Below are 21175 nucleotides of genomic sequence, written 5' to 3' on the forward strand. Positions count from 1 at the left end.
TTGTCATGGTAACAGTAGATTGAGCAAGTCAGCCAGTTTGTTCAATCTTACCTGTGTGGTTTTTCAGATAGTTTGTTTGTGTTGGATAAACCAGTATGTGTTTCTATTATTGGCCAATTGCAGGTATCACCTTGACGACAGCCTTAACCATAGACACTGGAAAGCCGTTAGCAAATCTCATTGAGTACTATTTTCATTACAATGTTATACAGTGGTGTGTGCTTGGCAAATTGATTTCCCCATGTTTAATTGTGATACGACTTAAGTTTCTTTAAATGAGTACAAGGGGGATCTTGCCTTTCAGGCTCGATTTCAGATATGAACCTTACGGAATCTGGATTTTGTGAGGAAAAAGATGATGATTTCTGAATTGCTGATGCCTTTTCCATTGAGTCAGGCTGTGTGGCCTGACAGGCAGAGAATAATTGTTGAACAATCTTTGCAGGAATTGACTTGTAGCACGGGAAGTTGTTGTTTATGTGAGGTTGGTGCTCCCATGTTTTATCACTCTGTTCACGATGTTCTGTGTAAACTTCGGCTCCTCTGGGACAACTCATTTATAAAGTGCAGGAATTGCGCTGGGATGTTAAATCTACTGTAAATTTCTCTCCAGAACTATGTCTACCCCTGCTATCCTGTCACCCCTGACCTCACCAAGTTATACTGACTCCTACACCAGTTTGAAATTCTCATCTTATCGGGCCAAAACATTGGATGTTTTCAAGGGGGTAGTTTGATGGTAGTTCTTGCAGCCAAAGGGATCAACAGGTATGATGACAAAGCAGGACAGGGGATTGAGTTGGACAATCAGCCATGATCACAGTGAATGACAGGGCAGGCTTGAAGGGCCAAATGGCCTACTCCAATTTTCGATGTTTCTGTATCTGTGTCTGTCTGGTGCTGCCTTCATGAACACATTGGGCCACATCCTCCTAACCTTCGAAATCACTGCATTTCACTGCCTCCAGTCTCTTTCTTTAAAAAGAAGTGCTTTCAGATTGTGGCTATATTTGTTGGCCATCTCTGGTTGCCTTGGGAAACATTGAAAATTGGTGCAGCAGTAGACCGTTTGACCCTTTGAGCTTGCTGTGCAACTCAGTACCCTGTTCCTGCTTTTGATCCATTCTCTCCAGACCATATCAAACTCTTTCTTGAACACTTGAGAAGTTGGCAGCTGAGCTTTCCAGTTGGAAACAGTTGCAGCCATCAGAGGGAGAGGTGAAATTCAATGGGCTCAGTCTTGTGGAGGTGACTATTGGCTGAAGGACTGAGAGAGAACCTTGGATCACTTCTTTTCAGGAATATCATACTGCCCCCTGGGACTGAACAGCAGTGATTGCTCCAGTACGTCACCCCATCTGAGGCTTGATATTGTTGCTGGATCACAGTCCAGAGACAGACATAATCATGAAGGAGGTGGGATGCTGGAGAAATAACCTGCCAACATGATGACTTCTATCCAGCCAGAGGGTTGAGGGCAGGGGGGGCGGGGGGCACAAGATTGCAGCTAACATCTGAGATGGCATGACGTTTCGACTCTAGCTGACCCTTTGTCAGCTTTGACTCAAAATGTCAGCTCTTTTCTCTCCTTACAGATGCTGAGATTTTCCAGCGTTTTCTCTTTTGGTTTCAGATTCCAGCATCCGCAGTAATTTGCTTTTATTGGGAGATGGCATGGTGGCTCGGTGGTTAGCACTGCAGCCTCACAATGGCAAAGACCTGGGTTCAGTTCCAGCCTTGGGTGACTGTCTGTGTGGAGTTTTAATGTTGTCTGCATGTGTTTCTTTTGGGTACTCTAGTTTCCTCCCACAGTTCAAAGTTGTGCAGGTTAGGTGGATTAGCCATGCTAAATTGTCACATTGCGTCCAGTAGACAAGTTGGATTAGCCATGGGAAATGCAGGGTTAGAGAGACAGGGTTGTTCTGGTTAGGATGCCCTTTGGAAGGGTTAAATGGCTAAATGGCCTGCTTCCACACTGCAGGGATAATCTCAGGTGATCTGAAATAGTTATCAGTTAAATCCAGTGAAAATAACTCAGCTGAAGTCACCTTTTGAGTATTGTAAAAGCTAAACTTCATAGAGTCATAGAAGACAGAAACTGACCCTTCGATCCAACCAGTCCATGCTGAACATAATCCCAAACTAAACTAGTCCCATCTGCCTGCTCCTCATCCCTATCTCTCCAAACCTTTCCTATTCATCTGCTTATCCAAATGTCTCTTAAATGTTGCAACTGTACCCTCATCCACCAATTCCTCAGGAAGCTCATTCCACACACAAACCACACTCTGTGTAAGAAAAATTGCCCCTCAAGTCTTTTTTAAATCTTTCTCCTCTCACCTTAAATAACATGCCCCCATGTTTTGAAATCCCGCATCCTCGGGAATTGACAATGACCATTCACTTGGCGTAACTCGAAGAAGCTCTGAAGGTTTCCTCTTGCTAAGTGGCACATTCGGCTTGCGGAGCTGTCTGGTCTCCTCCTGCTCCTATATCCCAAATCAGATTATTTGAATTCAGGTACAGGCTTATCACCCTCTGATCATTCGAACAAATTTAGCTTTTTTTTTTCCTCTGCCGACAGGTCATTCTAACAGTGACTTAATTTCCTTTCTCAGTTTTCCACACTGTAGTATAAATTTTGGCGCATTCAATTTGCATCTCACAACTGTAGAGTGTTTTGAGAACACAGGTATAATTTTTCGCAATGTGCTCCCAGGCTATGAACTGCACCAGCATTTAGGTTTGGGGTAATCCTAATCCTAACCATAATGTTAAATAATTATCCTTATTCTGTTGACATGTCTTAATTGAGTCATTGATTTTTAAAATTCCCCCTGTAACGCTGTGTAGCTTAGTGAAGTGTTTGTAGTAACGACCAGCCGCTTGCCTTTCGTTATGGAATTTAGATCAATGAGGCTGCTACGGAAAACAGCTGTTTTTCCAACGGAATACTGAATCTATGGAATTCTCTGCCCCAGGAAGCAGTAGAGGCAGCTTCATTAAACATATTCAAGACACAGTCGGATGGCTTTTTGCATGGTAGGGGAATTAAAGGTTATGGGGATAATGCAGGCGGGAGGAGCTGAGATGATGGATAGATCAGCCATGATCTTAATGAATGGCAAAGCAGCTCAATGGGCTAAATAGCCCACTCTTGTTTCTATGAAACGATGAGGTGAAGGAAAACAAAATTGGTCTTAACGTTCTTTGCACCTCACAAAAGAATATTCTGGAAATGCAGTCGCTGTTACGATGTAGGAAACACAGCAGGCAGATTGCAAGTTCCCACAAACAGCAATGTGACAATGACTAGATTGCCAGTTTTTTTCCTTTTTTAAGAGATCACTGTGCCCCCTTTTGTGGTCACTTAGAGGATTCAGGGAGAATTCCTTTCCTCTTTCAATGGAGCAACGGGGATTCTGCTGTGGGTTCTGGAATCTCCAGGAAGTGGGGTCCCCCTTGGCTGAATAAAGTCAGGTCATAGATGTCGTAACTGGAGTCAGAGGCAAGGCCAGAAATTGCGATCTGACCTGATTTATTTGGATCAATGTCAGATTTGGGGTTCTTTATTCTTTGAAACAGGTATCAGGTAGCAGAGCTAAACCATGCAGCAGCTACATCCATGCAATACCTGTGAAGTTACTCAATATAATTCTCCCAGAGGTTTGGATATTTTAGATTAGATTACAGCGTGGAAACAGGCCCTTCGGCCCAACAAGTCCACACCGAGCCTCTGAAGCGCAACCCACCCATACCCCTACATTTACCCCTTACCTAACACTACGGGCAATTTAGCATGGCCAATTCACCTGACCTGCACATCTTTGGATTGTGGGAGGAAACCGGAGCACCTGGAGGAAACCCACGCAGACACGGGGAGAACGTGCAAACTCCACACAGTCAGTCGCCTGAGGCGGGAATTGAACCCGGGTCTCAGGCGCTGTGAGGCATGTTGTGAGGATATGTTGTGTGAATCTCTACAACATGCTGTACATTGGCGGGACTGGTGTTCCCTGCTGAACAGTAATATAGGACTGTTCTCAGTCACTCGACATGGTGGGCGACCAAGGTCTGACAATTAAAGACTAAGCCTCATGCAGTGCTGAGGTCGGCCAATGTCTGTTGATTTTAACATTTCAGGATTAACTGATGCAACCAGTTTGAGAGGCTGGGAAGGTTGAGGAGACCCTGTGTCACAGTTGAAATTCACTTCACGCAACACTGAAGGGGTAATGAGCTTGATTTGTTCATGGCAGTGTAGTCAGTGTTGTTAGTGGCGATGAGATAGCTTGTCTGACCTTGATGTGGGGGAGAACAGTTTGTGTGCTGGACGAGTTCCTGCCAGGGATAGCCTGCAAAACGTGAATCATGAAGGCACTTAATGAGGCAATTTTACTGCAAAGAGATTGAAAGAGGCCTCAGAAATGCTGTTGTTGTACTATGTATAATTTGTGCTGATTTATGAATCGGCCTCCCTTCAAAGTTAACTTATTTGTTTCAAGATTGTGGCTTTTTTTTTGTAGAGTAGCAATGGAGCGTTTCTTGAAGAAAAGCTTCCCTTCCAGCTCTGCCGCACACTCAGGCATCATCATCCCCCCCACTCCTCCGACCGCACCCATACTGAGCTGCACTGTGTCTCTATATCCTGAATTGGCTTGTTTGATTGTGGAATCTTTTTACTTGTCACTCCCCCCACCCACAGCCCTGCATAGTCTCCCCCTACTGCACGCGCCCCCTCTCTTCTGACTGGGACCCTCCCGCCTTCTGACTGGGACCCTCCCTTTTGGTGACCTCTTCCAATGACGAGAAAGCTCTAAGCGGGACTGAGGCAATACTTTACCCTTCACTACCCCTTTCCCAACCTCCAAACCCTTCTCAGAACCCATCTTCCCAACCAAACCTGCAGTCAGTTCTCCCACTCCGACCCTTCATCTGATCCTCTGTTCCTTTTGTGTTTTTTTTTTCTTTCTAATCTTCCTTTATCTCTCTGCCTTGGCAGACATTATCCCATTAAAAGGGCCGACATTTCATTCTCTGTATCTATCGAGCGTGCCTGTTGAAACACTTTAACATGATTGCAAATGTGTGTGTTCCAGTTTTAGTCCCAAAATAAATTAGCAGATGTAATGAATGATTTACTTTTGACTGGCGCACAACTTTCTTTTCGAAAAAGTTCAAGCTCCCACAATCGACACCTTTCTCCTCATTAAAACAGCATAAGTACCAATGGGTTGCAATCTCCAACTGGAGCAGGGCTGAGCAAGGCTGGAGTGGGAGGCACAGAAAGGGCAGTTGAGGAAGAGTTTGCAATTAAGACTGTCTCATATCTACAAGTGTTTCAGAATTGATTACTGCTGGCTCATAGGAAATTCGTTTGAACAGAGTTATGCCGCCCCTCTATTGCAGTGAGCCACTGCACAAGAGCATTATTGGAAGACAAAAATCATCGTGGAAGCACATAAAGAGATATATGGAGAGGAGCTAGATTTTCAAGAACAGCTTTTAGGGAGAGGGAGAGAGACATAGAGGTCTAGGGAGGGGATTTCATAGCTTAAGGTGTGATGAATTGAAGGAAATTGCAAATGTATAAATTAGAAGGAGCATAAAGTTCCTGGACAGGTTGATTAGAAAATATCCAAATTTCCTGTAGTGTTGAACAAAAGACATCAGAGGGGATTGGACACAATGTTTCCACTTGAGGTTGAAGTGAGATGATGAGTGAGTTCAGTGGTGTCTGGTCAGATTTTCTGCTGTGATCTTTGGGCTTTCAACCTCATTAATGTGACAAACATGTTGGGTGCATTTCTCAGGGAATGGCCTGGCTAACGAGGTGGAAGAGCATGCCCCCGGGGGTTTATGAGCCCCTGCTGCTAATTCAAGCACAGCTGCTCACCACTACAGATGCTGTGAGCCAACACCACCTCTCATTCTATGGTGCTCAACTTTGGGAATGTCCCCAAAGCCAGTCACCATTTTAGGTTTGAGGGATTGACGTTGAGCATCTGATGTTTTCATTCTCACCCTATTTTGTCACCAAACTTGCCATTTCTCTTGCCACATCAGGGAAGGGAAAGTTCTACCAATAGCTTTCCTGAACTGAGAGCCAATGTGGTCAGTGAGCCAAGGGATGAAAGGGGAAAAGATTGATGTACATTAAGATATAGACAGCACACTGTAGATGCAAAGCTCTATACACAAATAGTTAAATAAGTTATCAGTTAACCTGTCTTTGGTGAAGTTGGCTGACAGTAAGTTAGGAAAGTTGCCATGCTTCTTAAACAGTGGCGCACAAATGGTGTGATTTCCATTTTCGATTCCTCTGTTACTGAAGTACTCCATGTCCACTGCAGCAAGACTTGGGCTGATAAGCGGTAAGTAACATTTGAGCCACACAAATGCCAGGCATTGACCAGCTTCAATAAAGGAGTACCAGTTCCATCCCCTTTCATAATCAATAAAGCTGCCATTGTTGAATCCACTATCAACTTCCTGTAGTCACCAAGCTCTCTTGCCTGGGCTGACTGCACAATTGCTTTTACCACAGACCAATTGTTAGAATTCTGTGGCAATGGCTCACTTCCTGGCTCCCAATATCTACAAAGTATAAAACAGGAATGACCTGGCATACTGTCACCTTCCCTGGATGGATGTAGCAGCAATCACACTCCAGACGTTTGAATAAAAAAAAAATGGTTCACAAAATCTTTTGTTGACTGTTAAGCATTCCTTGCCTTTTCCAAAAAGAAAATGGTAACTTTGCAATATACGGTTCAGTGAAAACACTCAATTAAAAAGCTATGGATGGATAAGTCTCATAGCCCATTTAATTTAGTAACAAAGGTGATTGATTGAGAAAGCACCGACAACATCTTGTAATAACCATCTCTATATGAACCACATACGTATATTGCCCTGAGACGTCGAAGCATTGTCACCATAACTTAATATTCCATTTCCTCTCACAGCCACTCTGCTATTTCATTACCTTTTGGTGTTTTAGGAGACCTTGTAAACAAACCTTATGTGGAGAATGCGTTTTGCGATCCCATTCTATCGCAGCCAAGATAGGCAGTGAACAGTTGGCTTTACTTTTGATTCGATTTTCTTGCCCTGTTGCCCGAGCTCCCAGCATCATTAAGCAGCTGCTCAAGAGCAGAGGTTCTGTGTAGCCATGACACAGCAGCTTTGCTAAAATACAGGGCAGCTTGAGAACTGGTCGAACAAGGCCATTCATTATCCAGTGCTCATGGGCACAATGCCTTGTGCACTCTCTCTATCTCAATAGCAGGCTGTATCACTGACTACTAGAATCAAGGGCATGTTGTGCTGTTAAAAGGGAACATGGCCAAGCTCCTTCCACTCACTTTTCTACGTTTAACGCTAACAGACTAATCCTGTACGTAATCACACCCCGGGGCCCTGTTTTGGGGAGACTGAGAAACTGATGAAAAACACAGCAACTTTGTCTTCTTCTCATTCCAAAGGAAACAAAGAAGGACTTGCATTTGTATGTTGTGTCGCACACTCTCAAGACATCCTCAGTGAATGAAGTATCGTTGAGGTGTGAGCGCTGTTGTGATTATAGGAATGCAGCCGTCAATTTGCACAAAGCAAAAGCCCCCACAAACAGCATTCCTGTCCAGAAAAGCTGTTTTTGGTGAAAGTGATTGAGGGATCGACATTAGCCATGAAGACAGTTGTGGTGGAGACGTTCAGTTGCTGAGAGAATAGTCACTCTGATTGTAAGACCCCACAATGGATAATGAGGACAGCTGAGAGGATCATCGGTGTCTCTCTCCCCTCCATTTCAGACATTTACACCGCACGCTGCATCCGAAAGGCTAAGAGCATTGTGGGGGACCCCACACACCACTTACTCATACACTTCTTCTCCTGCCATCTGGCAGCAGATACTGGAGTATTCGGCCAACTTGTACAACAGTTTCTTTCCCCAAGCCATCCGACTCCTCAACACAGTATGATAGGACTCTTTCCCATCTGAAATTCTTTGCACGACTTCAAATTGCTGCTAGAAAATCATCTATTATTTATCATTCTTCTATTACACTGTAACTTGCATGTTTTGCATTTCTTACACACTTTATACTACGATTGTGTAGTTTGTGCTGCCCATGTAACACCCTCAGTCCTGGAGGAACGCTGTCTTGTTGTTACTGTATCTGACACACACACACACACACACACAATTAATTCAGAACACTATGGTTGAAAAAGTGTAATTGGGACTTGATTTCACACACTTTCCTGACTGAACAGATGGACACATTTATCACTTTATAACCAGAGTTCTGCTCGGATACAAATTACACAGTCCTTGTCCTTTATCTATTTCATAGTAAAGAAAGAACAAAGCTATAGGCAGATTTCACAGGAATAGCCTCAAAGCTATCATCAGCCTTTTATGCTCCCACTGTACTTGTTAATTTTTGGAAATGTCTGCAGCCATGTGCATTCTGTGGTAAGAGTTCAATTCTTGCCTGTCTTTCTCTTTATCTGATTAAATGTGACAGCTTTGGTGAAAGGGACATCTTCCAGGAGAAGATCTCTTGGGGAACTAATATCAAATCCTGTCTTGGTCATTGGCAACCTGCGCTAAAGAGTCTCCATATGTTGGAAACTTGTGATTGTATCACAGGCTGTTACTTACTTGAACTCAGTTCATCCTCATTAAATTGGTTACACTGAGGGATAAGATGGTTCACGGTGGTACGCTGTTTTGCTATAACAAATATGACTTTGGTGAGAAGCAGGTTCAATCCAAAGCTAGGTTTCTGTAGCTAAGTGGTGCTATTTTAGCAGACAGCAGATTCAAGCAGGCTTTACACTTGTGGGAAAAGTGAGTATTGCAGATGCTGGAGAGTCAGAGTCGAAGAGTGTGGTGCTGGAAAAGCACAGCAGGTCAGGCAACATCCGAGGAGCAGGAGAGTCGACATTTCAGGCATAAACTCCTCATATTCCTGATGAAGGCCTGATGCCCGAAACGTCGACTTTCCTGCTCCTCGGATGCTGCCTGACCTGCTGTGCTTTTCCGGCACCACACTCTTCAATTTTACACTTGTGGGATTTGAGCATTTTTAGCAGGGCGGCACAGTGGCTTAGTGGTTAGCACTGCTGCCGCTTCACAGCACCAGGGACCTGGGTTCGATTCTAGCCTTGGGTGATTGTCTGTGTGGAGTCTGTATGTTCTCCCTGTGTCTGCGTGGGTTGCCTCCGGGTGCTCTGGTTTCCTCCCACGATCCAAAGATGTGCAGGCCAGGTGGATTGGCCATGCTAAATTGCCCATAGTGTTAGTTGCATTAGTCAGAGGGAAATGGGTCTGGGTGGGTTATTCTTCAGAGGGGCAGTGTGGATTTGTTGGGCAGAAGGGCCTGTTTCCACACTGTAGGGAATCGAATCTAATCTAAACATTTATTGCCTATCCATTGTTTTCCTTGAAGGTATCAGAGAGGATGCAGAAAACATTCATGAGAATGATTCCAGCCATGAGGAGCTTTGTTTTATTTATTCCTTCATGGGATGTGGGCATCGCTGGCTGGGCCCAGCATTTATTGCCCGTCCCTAATTGCCCCCTTGAGAAGGTGGTAGTGAGCTGCCTTCCTGAAGAGCTGCAGTCCACCTGCTGTGGGTAGACCCACAATGCCCTTGGGGAGGGAATTCTAGGTTACATGGATAGATTGGACAAGATTGCTCTCCTTGGATTTGATAGACGTGTTCACAATGATCAGGGATCTGGACAGAGTGGAAGGGGGAAAGGAAAACTGTTCCTGTTGGCAGAAGGATTGGGAACTGCAGAATGCCAACTGGTAAAATAAACAAAGGTGACCTGAGGAAACCCCTTTTTCATTTAGGAGCAAGTGGTTTAGATCTTATACGCACTGCCTGAGAATGTGGTGGAGGCAGGTTCAATCAGGTCTTCAAAGAGAACTAACCAATTATCTGAAGCGAAACATATAACTAGACCATGGGAATTAAGACTTATTTATCTGTTTCATATATCTTAACACTTCTTCTCCCCTTGAAGAATAATGTGGGGTGTTGGAAGGGTTTGCATGGCTGAATCATGCCTGTTGAACTTCAATGTGAAAGCTTTTCCCTATGACCATCAAGTTCCAGAGGCAGATTTGAACTGGATCTTCTGGTTCACAGGCACGACTGCTACCAACTTCCACAAGACTTCCTTTGGGAAAAAGCTGGGGAGTGGGTCTCATAAAGAGATGCCATGATAAGACAGGTCAAATAGTCTTGTTTTGTGCTGTAACCACTCTGTGAAAAGACTGAAAAGACAATGTGGACTTTCTTTGTGAATGATTGTAGTGTTTGTGGTGAAGATGTTCCCCAGTGCAGTTAGATCACCCTTCCTTGCTTCAACACAGGATCAGCATTAGTCACAGTCACATATGCCAACTTCTATGGCCTGAAGCAAAATGCACCAGTGGTCCTCAGTCTTTTTAACCTCCTTGCAGACTATGACAGAGGCAAACTTACCCATTGTCTTCCAATTCCACTCCTCCAACATCCAACTGGGTGGAATTGTTCTCGATTGGCTCAACTAAGGCGTACCCAACTGTAACCAGGGAAACTAGTGCTGTGTATTCCCCTCCCACCCCCAAGTGTCACCGCTCTTGTCTTCCAAGGATCTCCCACCTCTTCTTCCAATACCTGCTGCCCATTAGAGACACCACTCAGCGACATGGTGCTGAAAATTGAAGGACCTCTCTCTCTCTCGCTCTCTCTCTCTCCAGTACATCTCTCAATCACTCTGCTACCTGCATGCTTACAGCATGGAGTTTGAAAATCATTCACACTATTTCCTTCTGTGGTTACTACCTAATGCAGAAAATGGAACTGTCAGACCTGAGATGAGCCTCTGACATTGCCTCAAAGACATGGACTTTCACTCCGTAATGTCACTCAACTCCATTTCTGCCTCGGCCCCACTGCTGCTAAAACTATTTCATTAATATCATGATTCCAGTCCTTGACTAGTTGACTTCATTACATCCTATTTATGTTCTAACTCATGCAAAAATGATGCTCACTCATCACCTGGTCAGCACAGACTTACCATATTTTTAGACCATATGATAGCCGTGCCATTCATATCTCTGAAACACCCCTCTAGCCTTCTAAACCCTCAGAGATCACTATGGACACTATCCTCATTTGTGTCTCCATTATTAATGGGTATACCTTCAGCCACCCATCTCCAATAGCTTACAATTCCCTTCCTTAATCATTTTGTCTCTCCAATTCCTTATCGTGTCGCCCACCTCATTAGCCATGGTATTGTTTACATTTCCTATTATCTGCTTTGATGGCTTATCGATTACTATTGATTAGATTAGATTCCGTACAGTGTGGAAACAGGCCCTTCGGCCCAACAAGTCCACACCGATCCTCCGAAGAGCAACCCACCCAGATCCATTTACCTCTGACTAGCGTACCTAACACTACGGACAATTTAGCATGGCCAATTCACCTGACCTGCACATTTTTGGATTGTGGGAGGAAACCGGAGCACCCGGAGGAAACCCACGCAGACACGGGGAGAATGTGCAGACTCCACACAGACAGTCACCCAAAGTGGGAATCGAACCCGGGTCCCTGGCGCTGTGAGGCAACAGTGCTAACCACTGAGCCACCGTGATTGATTACCCAATGAAGAAATTCTGGCATATTGTTTGTCTAAAAAATATTAAATAAGAGCAAGTTAGCAGGACTTGTTCTTTTCCTCACTTGCTTTTGGGATCTGGGGGTTACTGGAAAGGTCAACATTTATTATCCATCCTTGATTTCCTTTCTCAACAGGGTGGTGGTAGGCTGCCTTCTTGAACTGGCACAGTCCCTCTGGCAAAGGTACTCTCACAGTATTGTTGAGTTATAGGGTATTAACCCGGCAACGATTCAGAAATGCCAATAAATTTCCAAATCAGGATGGTGACTTGACTGAGAACTTGCAAATGGAGATATTCCTTTGAGACTGTTGCCTTTCAACTTTTTTGACCATGGGTTCGGGAGATGCCTTTGTAAACAACTTGGTGAGTTGCTGCAGTTGAGATTTGCTGTGCAGTCTCTACCCCAGTATCCAGGTGGATACATAAGTAGGGAGGGTTTCAAGGGATATGGGCCAAATGTCTGCAAATGGGGCTAGATTAATGTAGGATATCTGGTCGGCATGGACAAGTAGAGTGAAGGTTCTATTTCTGTGCCGGACAATTTATGACTCGATAACTCTATGACTTCAATTTTATTAAGCATTCTTGATGCCACATTTGGTCAAATTCTATCTTGGTGTTAAGGGCACTCAGTCTTATTTCTTTTGTACTTGTTGATCAAGGACTGTAATAAGGCCTGGAGCTGAGTCATTATGACAGAACAGAAACTAAGCATCATTGAGCTAAGTGCTGCCAGATTGCACTGTCGCTGACTGAGAGTAAACTGATTGGTTGGATTGATCTGTCCTGTTGATGTGATTTACCTGGGCACTTTTCCATATTCCTGATGAAGGGCTTACGCCTGAAACATCGACTCTCCTGCTGCTCAGATACTGCCTGACCTGCTGTGCTTTTCCAATGCCACACTTTTTGACCCCAGTTTTCCACATTGTCATGTGGATGCATTAGGAGCAGGACGAGTCTGTTTGGGCTTTTAAGGCCTATTCTCCTATTTAACAAGATCACTACTGATGTTGGACAGATGCATATTCCCCTCTCCTCCCTTGTCAGCCTTCCACAAGGACCATTCCTTCCGGAACACCATGCCTAACTCCTCCTTCACTCCCAACACACTCTCCCTCCACAGCCACATTAGCCAACCTCCAGTCTTCCGGCACTTTACCTGTGACTATCGATGATGCAAATATCTCAGCAAGGGGCCCAGCAATCACTTCCCTAGCGTCCCACAAAATTCTAGGGTTCACCTGATCAGGTCCTGGGGATTTATGCATTTATGATTTAAGTGTGCAAAGAACACATTAACAGCACCTTAAAGGAGTGGAAATTAAAGCAATGCTTCCACCCAGGATTGAACTAGGAAGCTTTTACATGTCGAGTGAGGGTATAAACCACTGCAGAAGGGAAGGCTGGGCAGGAGAGACCTTATTCCAATGTATCCTCCAGATGACAGCACCACTAACAGTGTAGCACGCCCTCAGCACTGCATGTGCTCAAGACTGTGAAGTTAGGTCCTGAATCCATAAGCTTTTGACTCAGAAATACGATTGACACCAAATATCTCTTTATAGTTTTTGAAAAACAATTAACTAATTACTGACATTAATTATAGCCCCCCAAAGGATCAATGTAAAGTCAAAGCTTTGAAGGAAACTTATCAAATTTAATTAAACTATTGTTTCTGAAGCCCACCCATTGAGACTGCCCACAGATTACCGAAGGACTTCAATGTCTCCCATGGGCACTATGTGCTCCCTCTCCAAGGACACCTGAGTTTAAATGTAGCTTTATTTTATTTATTCATAGGATGTGGGCTTCACTAGCTAGACAAAACGGTAAAATCAAGGACTGCAGATTCTAGATTAGAGTGGTGCTAGAAAAGCACAGCAGTTCAGGCAGCATCCGAGGAGCAGGAAAATTGACGTTTCGGGCAAAAGCCCTTCATGAGGAATAGAGGCAGAGTGCCTGCAGGGTGGAGAGATAAAAATCTCCACCCTGCAGGCACTCTGCCTCTATTCCTGATGAAGGGCTTTTGCCTGAAACGTCGATTTTCCTGCCCCTCGGATGCTGCCTGAACTGCTGTGCTTTTCTAGCACCACTCTAATCTAGAACCTTCACTAGCTAGACATTTATTGCCCTTTCCAAATTGTCTAGAGGACAGTTAAGAGTCAACCACATTGCTGTCTGGAGTCACATGTAGGCCAGACCAGGTAAGGACGGCAGATTTCCTTCCCTAAATCACATTAGTGAACCAGATAGGTTTTTCCCCTGACGATCAACAATAACTTCATGATCATCATTAAAGCCTTAACTCCAGGTTTTTATTGAAGTCAAATTCCAGCATCTGACATGGCAGGATTCGAACCGAGGTGCCTAGAACATTATCTGAGTCTCTGGATTAATAGCGTTGCAATAATGCCACTAGGCTATCACCTTCTGTGGAAAGAGGACCAGACAGTCCATTCAAGTAATGACCCCCAACTCAAACAAAGGTGACCATTTATAGATATTTTCTAATCAGCCTGTTCGGCAATGTTACTATACACCTGTGAAGCAGATGTGATTTGAAACCAAGCCTCCTAGTCCAGAGGAAGGGATACTACCACTACACCACAAGAGCCCTACATTGAAACAGTCCCAAAGCATCCTAATTTAGCAGTGAGACAACCTGCTGACAATTTTGGTCCATGTCTAATTTTGTGGGGGGCATTTTTCGACATCACAGTGGAGTGCCTCTATCACTGCTTCACAATACAATCTTCCACCCTTCCATTTAGCAAGTTATCAATGCTTATGTATCTGTCCAACCTGTTCAGAGGTTTTATAACATTCCTTCGGAACAGGTGAGGCTTTAACCCAGGTCTCCGCAGTCAGAGGTCGACACACAGCCACAAGGCCCCCAAATGTCCCTCAGTATTCTTTTGGAAAACCAAAATTAATTAATTCAAATAGGACCAAATTAAAGGAGGAAAGCCTGTAAATTTTCAAATTTCTCTTTACACTCCTAAGAATAACTTTAATCAATCTTTCTAAACGTACCCAATCTTAAAAAGCAGCAGCTCCTAAAAAGAGGCTCAGTGATTAGCACTGCTGCCTCACAGAGCCGGGGTCCCGGGTTTGATTCCACCCTCTGGAGACTGTCTGTGTGGAGTTTGCACATTCTCCCTGTGTCTGCGTGGGTTTCCTCCACCCACAATCAAAAGATATACAGGTTAAGTGGATAGGCCATGCTAATGTTGCCCATAGTGGTCAGGGGTGTGTAGGGTAGGTGCATTAGTCAGCGGTAAATGTAGAGTGATGGGAGAATGGGACTGGGTGGGATACTCTTCGAAGGGTCAGTGTGGACTTGTTGGGCCAAACGGCCTGCTCCCACACTGTAGGAATTCTATGATACTCCGACTTTGTTATACCATGTTTTGAGTGTCATCTCTTTCTGACAGACACGTCTTAAATTAACTTATTTGAACATGTTGTGATACATCTCCATAACAATCATATTCTGAGGTGGGACTTCAAGCCAGACCTTCTGACCCAGAGGTAGGGGCATTATCAGTTTGCCAGGTTCCAGGCTTTTCATTCTACTGCTCCCATGGTTTGTTCATCAAGAGTAACAGCAACAGGGGGCAGCACGTTGGCTCAGTGGTTAGTACTGTTGCCTCACAGCGCCAGGGACCTGGGTTCGGTTCCAGCCTCGGGCAACTGTCTGCGTGGAGTTTGCACCTTCACCCTGTGTATGTGTGGGTTTCCTCTGGGTGCTCTGGTTTCCTCCCACAGTCCAAAGCTGTAGAGGTTAGGTGAATTGGCCATGCTAAATTGCCCCATAGTGTTCAGGGATGTGTGGGTTAAGTGCATTGGTCAGGGGTAAATGTAGAGTAATAGGATAGGGGACTGGGTATGGGTGGGTTACTCTTTGGAGGGTCAGTATGGACTTATTTCCACACTGCAGGGATTCTATTCTATGAGCACCTTTCGAATTAACTTAAGCATGTTTACGTGTCCTACACCATCATTAAGACTATCGTTCTCTCTGGGTTCCTATGTTCAGTTTTATTTTTTATCAACCTTGACTCACAGGTCGAGAGTGTGGCTTATGCCTGAAACGTTGCGCCTCCTGCTCCTCAGATGCTGCCTGAGCTGCTGTGCTTTTCCAGCAGCACACTCTCGACTCTGATCTCCAGCATCTGCAGACCTCACTTTCTCCGAGTTGACTCGCAGGATACAACCATGAGCTATGTTAATAAAAGCATGTCGCCGTGCACTACCTGTTGCATGGCTGACTTCAAAAGAAATTGGTCAAGAAGCACTTCCATAGTCACGAAAGCAACTCTGCAAGGACGCTGACAATACAGCAAAGAAGTAGTTATTTTTCCTTGCAATCTGTGATACTTCACTGAGCAATTAATGTAATTAATTTGAAGATCCTTTATGTTGTGTGGATGGGTAATGTTGGACATGGATCAGCCCTTGGTAAACAGAAATGTTACTGCACAATATGCAGAGCAGGGAGATGATCGTCATGGAGCAACTCCTTTTTGACACTGAGTCACATCACTTGATGTCAACTGCTATCCAGTTTGTGGCTGCTGCCTTATACTAGTCCTCTATTGCCTGGGGAAGAAGCAGGATTTATTCCCTTGGGAGGGAGAATTGTGATGCATGTGGGTGTGACAACTATTAAGGTGGCCCGTCTTCCCACTGCATCCACATGCATTGGTCACAGTTGGAAATATAAAGACAGCAAATTCAGTGTGGCTCATCTAGAGAGCCTGGAATGAATTAACCTGCAGGGTATGTGTTCATCGACTCTCTGGTTGCCTCATGTCACTATAGAGAGTACAGTTGGTAAACAGCCACTCGAATGGAATAATAAATTTTGCCTTTGCACTCAGCGTTGTGACTTGCAAGTTGTAGTAAGGGGTTAATTCCATTGTTGAATGTGGAAAACTTTGGACAGGGAAAGGTGCAGTCGGCCACCACCCCAGTACTTTCAGACTTATTGTACACAAATTTAAAAAGCAGTGATTTGAAAACAGTCTAATTAATTTAAAGTCATACATCATTATGTAACTGTAGCCTTGTAATTCTCCAAAGCCCCTTTCTCTTTTCTGTATTTACTCTGTCATTTACTGACTGCGTCGTAAATCCTATGGATTTCGAAAACTTGCTGCAAACAATTTGTCACTTAAAATTCTACCTGCACAAAGGTCACAGAAAAATTAAAAGTTAAAGGAATGCATCAAATCAAGTACATGAGAATTCTATTAAATAAATTTCAGGATAAATGGCTCTGGGTCACTCTTCGTTGATTTATTTTTTTTCTCCTCTGAACATTATCCTTACAGGGATGAAGCTTTTGCCAACCATCTCCAAAGCTGTCTTAAATTAGAACAAGCAGAGTCACCAGTCAATTGATAACATCATTTACTCATATTTCTGCAGACCACAATCCTGTTTGCACAGCCAGAGTTTGAATTTGTTCATCTCACTTAGTATGAAATCATGTCGATGTTCCTGGCTTTGTCTCATGTGCACAGGCGTTGTATTACAAAACTTTCATGATAAACCACCCTGTTTGTTCATTAATTTATTCCCGTTTTATAGTTGACCAGTGTTCAATGCCTCTTATTTTATAATCTCTTTGGCAGTCTGCAAATTTCAATCAGAAGGCCAATGAGTTATCCCTTCCTGAAGGCACTCTTAATTATCTGGTTTGAGCCAGTATAGTTCAGGTGATGATTTAGGCTAAATTAACTTTTATTAACGTTGACATTAGAACAAAATAAATGAGACAAAACAGGGCTACGTAATACCTTTCAAGAGTTTGAGCACATCTGTAAATGGGACTCTATTTAAGCTTTTTATTCAACCAGATTTGTTTATGTGTCAATTGTATTCACATTCTGAAATATTTAACATAACAACAAATACCTTGTTAATACACTAATGTTTCCTAATAAAGTTTAAACTGCTGTTTGCCCCTTATGGGTGTTCCCAATGGTATGAACTAGACACTGTTCATGAGTAATATGTGTCTGCAATGGCCATTCAGAGGAAATTGTTTGCATAATTTTATGATATTGTCAGACCCTCAGAACTGAGGTTCATCTTTGAATTTCTCTTTTAATTTATTTAACTGAAGTAAGTTCAATGGAATATTGATCAGGGATAATGAGCTGTTGGTTGCTTTTTCACAATTGAAGGAGAGCCCATGATGAATGGCCAATCTTGACTATTTGTAAACTTGTAGAACACAGAACAATACAACGCAGAACAGGCCCTTCAATCCTCGACTTGTGCCGACCTATGAACCAATCTAAGTCCATCACCTGACGCTATCCCATCATCATCCATGTGCTTATCCAAGGATTGATTAAATCTCCCTAATGTGGCTGAGTTAACTACATTGGCAGGTCAGGCATTCCATGCCCTTACCACTCTCTAAGTAAAGAACCTGCCTCTGACATCTGTCTTAAATCTCTCACCCCTCAATTTGTAGCTCTGCCCCTTGTACAAACTGATGTCATCATCCTAGGATAAAGACTTTCACTGTCTACCCTATCTAATCCTCTGATCATCTTGTATGACTATCAAATCCCCTCTTAGCCTTCTTCTCTCCATTGAGAACAGACCCAAGTCTCTCAACCTTTTCCTATAAGACCTTCCCTCCAGACCAGACAACATCCTGGTAAATCTCCTCTGCACCTTTTCCAATGCTTCCATATCCTTCCTATAATGGGGCAACCAGAATTGTACATAATATTCCAAGTGTGGCCACACTAGCGTTTTGTATAGTTGCAGCATGACATTATGACTCTGGAACTCAATCCCTCTACCTATGAAACCTAACACACTGTATGCCTTCTTAACAGTACTATTAATCTGGGTGGCAACTTTCAGGGATCTATGTACATGGACTATGTACATGGATCTATGTACAAGATTCCTCTGCACATCCACACTACCAAGAATCTTTCCATTGACCAAGTACTCTGCCTTCCTATTATTCTTCCCAAAGTGAATCACCTCACATTTATCTGCATTGAACTCGATTTGCCACCTCTCAGCCCAATTCTGCAATTTATCCAAGTCCCCTGCAACCTGCAACATTCTTCCACACTGTCCACCACTCCATCTGCAAACTTACTAATCCATCCACCTATGCCTGCCTCCAAATAATTTATAAAAAATGACAAACAGCAGTGGTCCCAAAACAGACCGTTGTGGCATGCCACTAGTAACCAGACTCCAGGCTGAATATTTTCCATCAACCACCACTTGCTGCCTTCTTATAGAAAGCCAGTTTCTTATCCAAACTGCTAAATCACCCTCAATCCCATGCCTCTGCATTTTCTCAAACAGCCTACCATGTGGAACCTTATCAAATACTTTACTGAAGTCCATGTACACTACGTCAACTGCCCTACCCTCATCTACATGCTTGGTCACCTTCTCAAAAAACTCAATGAGGTTTGTGGGACATGACCTGCCCTTGACGAAACCATGTTGACTATCTGCAATCAAATTGTTGCTTGCTGGATGATTATAAATCTTATCTCTTATATACCTTTCCAAAAATTTTCCCACAACAGACATAAGGCTCACTGGTCTATAATTACCTGGGTCATCTCTGCTGTCCTTCTTGAACAAGGGCACAACATTTGCAATCCTCCAGTCCTCTGGTACCAAACCTGTAGACAATGACGACTCATAGATCAAGGCCAAAGGCTCCAACACCTCATCTCTAGCTTCCCAGTGAATCATTGGATAAATCCCTGTCTATGTTCACTCCTTCTAGAATTGATAACACCTCCTCCTTACTAACCTCGATCCTTTCTAGTATAATAGCCCGTATCTCAATCTTCTCCTTTACAATATTCTCCTTTTCCTGAGTGAAAACAGATGAGAAATATTCTTTCAGCAGCTCTCTGATCTCCACAAGGTCCACTCAGAACTTTCCACATCTGTCTTTGACTAGCTTTATTCCTACCCTAGTAATCCGTTTATTCCTCACGTACCTATAGAAAGCTTTAGGGTTCTCTTTTATTCTACCTGCTAAAGACTGCTCATCTCCTCTTCTTGCTCTTCTTAACTCTCTCTTTAAATCCTTCCTACCTAATCTGTAACTCTCCATCACCTCATCTGAACCATCTTGTCTCACCGTCACATAAGCCTCCTTCTTCCACTTAACTAGAGATGCAATTTTTAGTTCCCATACCGTATCACTTCCTCCCTGCCTGACAGGGACATACCTATCGAGGATATGCAATATTTGTTCCTTAAACCAGCTCCACATTTCGATTGTCCCCATCCCCTGCATTTTGCTACCCCATTCTATGCATCCTAAGTCTTACCTAATTGCATTATAATTGCCCTTAGCCCATTGGTAACTCTTGCCCTGTGGCATGTACCCATCCCTTTCCATTGCTAAACTAAATGTAACCAAATTATGGTCACTCTCTCCAAAGTGCTCACCTACCACTAAATCAAACACCAGGCCTGGTTCATTACCAAGCAGCAGATCCAGTGTGGCGATCCTCTTGTCGTCCCTTTGACATACTGTGTCAGGAAACCCTCCTGCAAACATTGGACAAAAATTGATCCATCCGATGTATTAGTGTTATAGCATTTCCAATCAATGTTGGGGAAGTTAAAATCCCCCATAATGATCACGCTGTTCTTTTCACTCCTACCCAGAATCGTTTTGCTAATCCTCTCCTCCACATTCCTGGAACTCTGTGGAAGCCTATAAAAAACTCCCAGCAGTGTGACATCTCCTTTCCTGTTTCCAACCTCAGTCCATACCACCACAGTAGACGAGTCCTCGTGAAAAGTTCTTTCAGCCACCATTATACTGTCCTTGACTAACAAGGCCACACTGCTCCCTCTTTTACCACCTTCCCTGTTCTTAATGAAAGATCTAAACCCTGGAACCTGCAACATCCATTCCTGACCCTGCTCTATCCATGTTTCCGGAATGGTCACACCGTTGAAGTCCCAGGTACCTATCCATTCTGCAAGCTCACTTACCTTATTTTGGATACTTCTGGTGTTGAAGTAGACACACTTCAAACCAGTTTGCTGTCTGCCAGCACACTCCTGTGACTGTGAAATCCTGTCCATGCCCTCCCTACTCACATCCTCCTGTGCACTGGAACTACACCTCAGGTTCCCATCCCCTTGCTGAGCTAGTTTAAACCCATCTGAACCCACCTGAACTCAGATCAGTTAACATCAATTACTCAGATCCAGAACAGGATTCATCTTGTATATATTTTTTATAATCACGTGAGACAGATATATACATTATTGTATACAAAATTCTAATATATAATGAGGAGCAAAATTAAGAAAGTTTACAGAATATCCGGGTGGCACGGTGGCTCAGTGGTTAGCACTGCTGCCTCACAGCGCCAGGGATCCTGGTTTGATTCCAGCCTCAGGCGACTGACTGTGTGGAGTTTGCACATTCTCCCCGTGTC

The 21175-nt window shown here is 43.8% G+C and overlaps 1 protein-coding gene across 1 annotated transcript in view; it reads left to right on the top strand.

Annotated features, from left to right (window-relative positions):
* esr1 (estrogen receptor 1) overlaps positions 1 to 21175 on the top strand; it is a 294445-nt gene that overhangs the window by 22704 nt on the left and 250566 nt on the right. The window lies entirely within an intron of this gene.

This window comes from Chiloscyllium plagiosum, unplaced genomic scaffold (genome assembly GCF_037043375.1).
Source record: "Chiloscyllium plagiosum isolate Xiang-an unplaced genomic scaffold, Cpla_swu_hap1 HiC_scaffold_10, whole genome shotgun sequence".
Taxonomy (NCBI): domain Eukaryota; kingdom Metazoa; phylum Chordata; class Chondrichthyes; order Orectolobiformes; family Hemiscylliidae; genus Chiloscyllium; species Chiloscyllium plagiosum.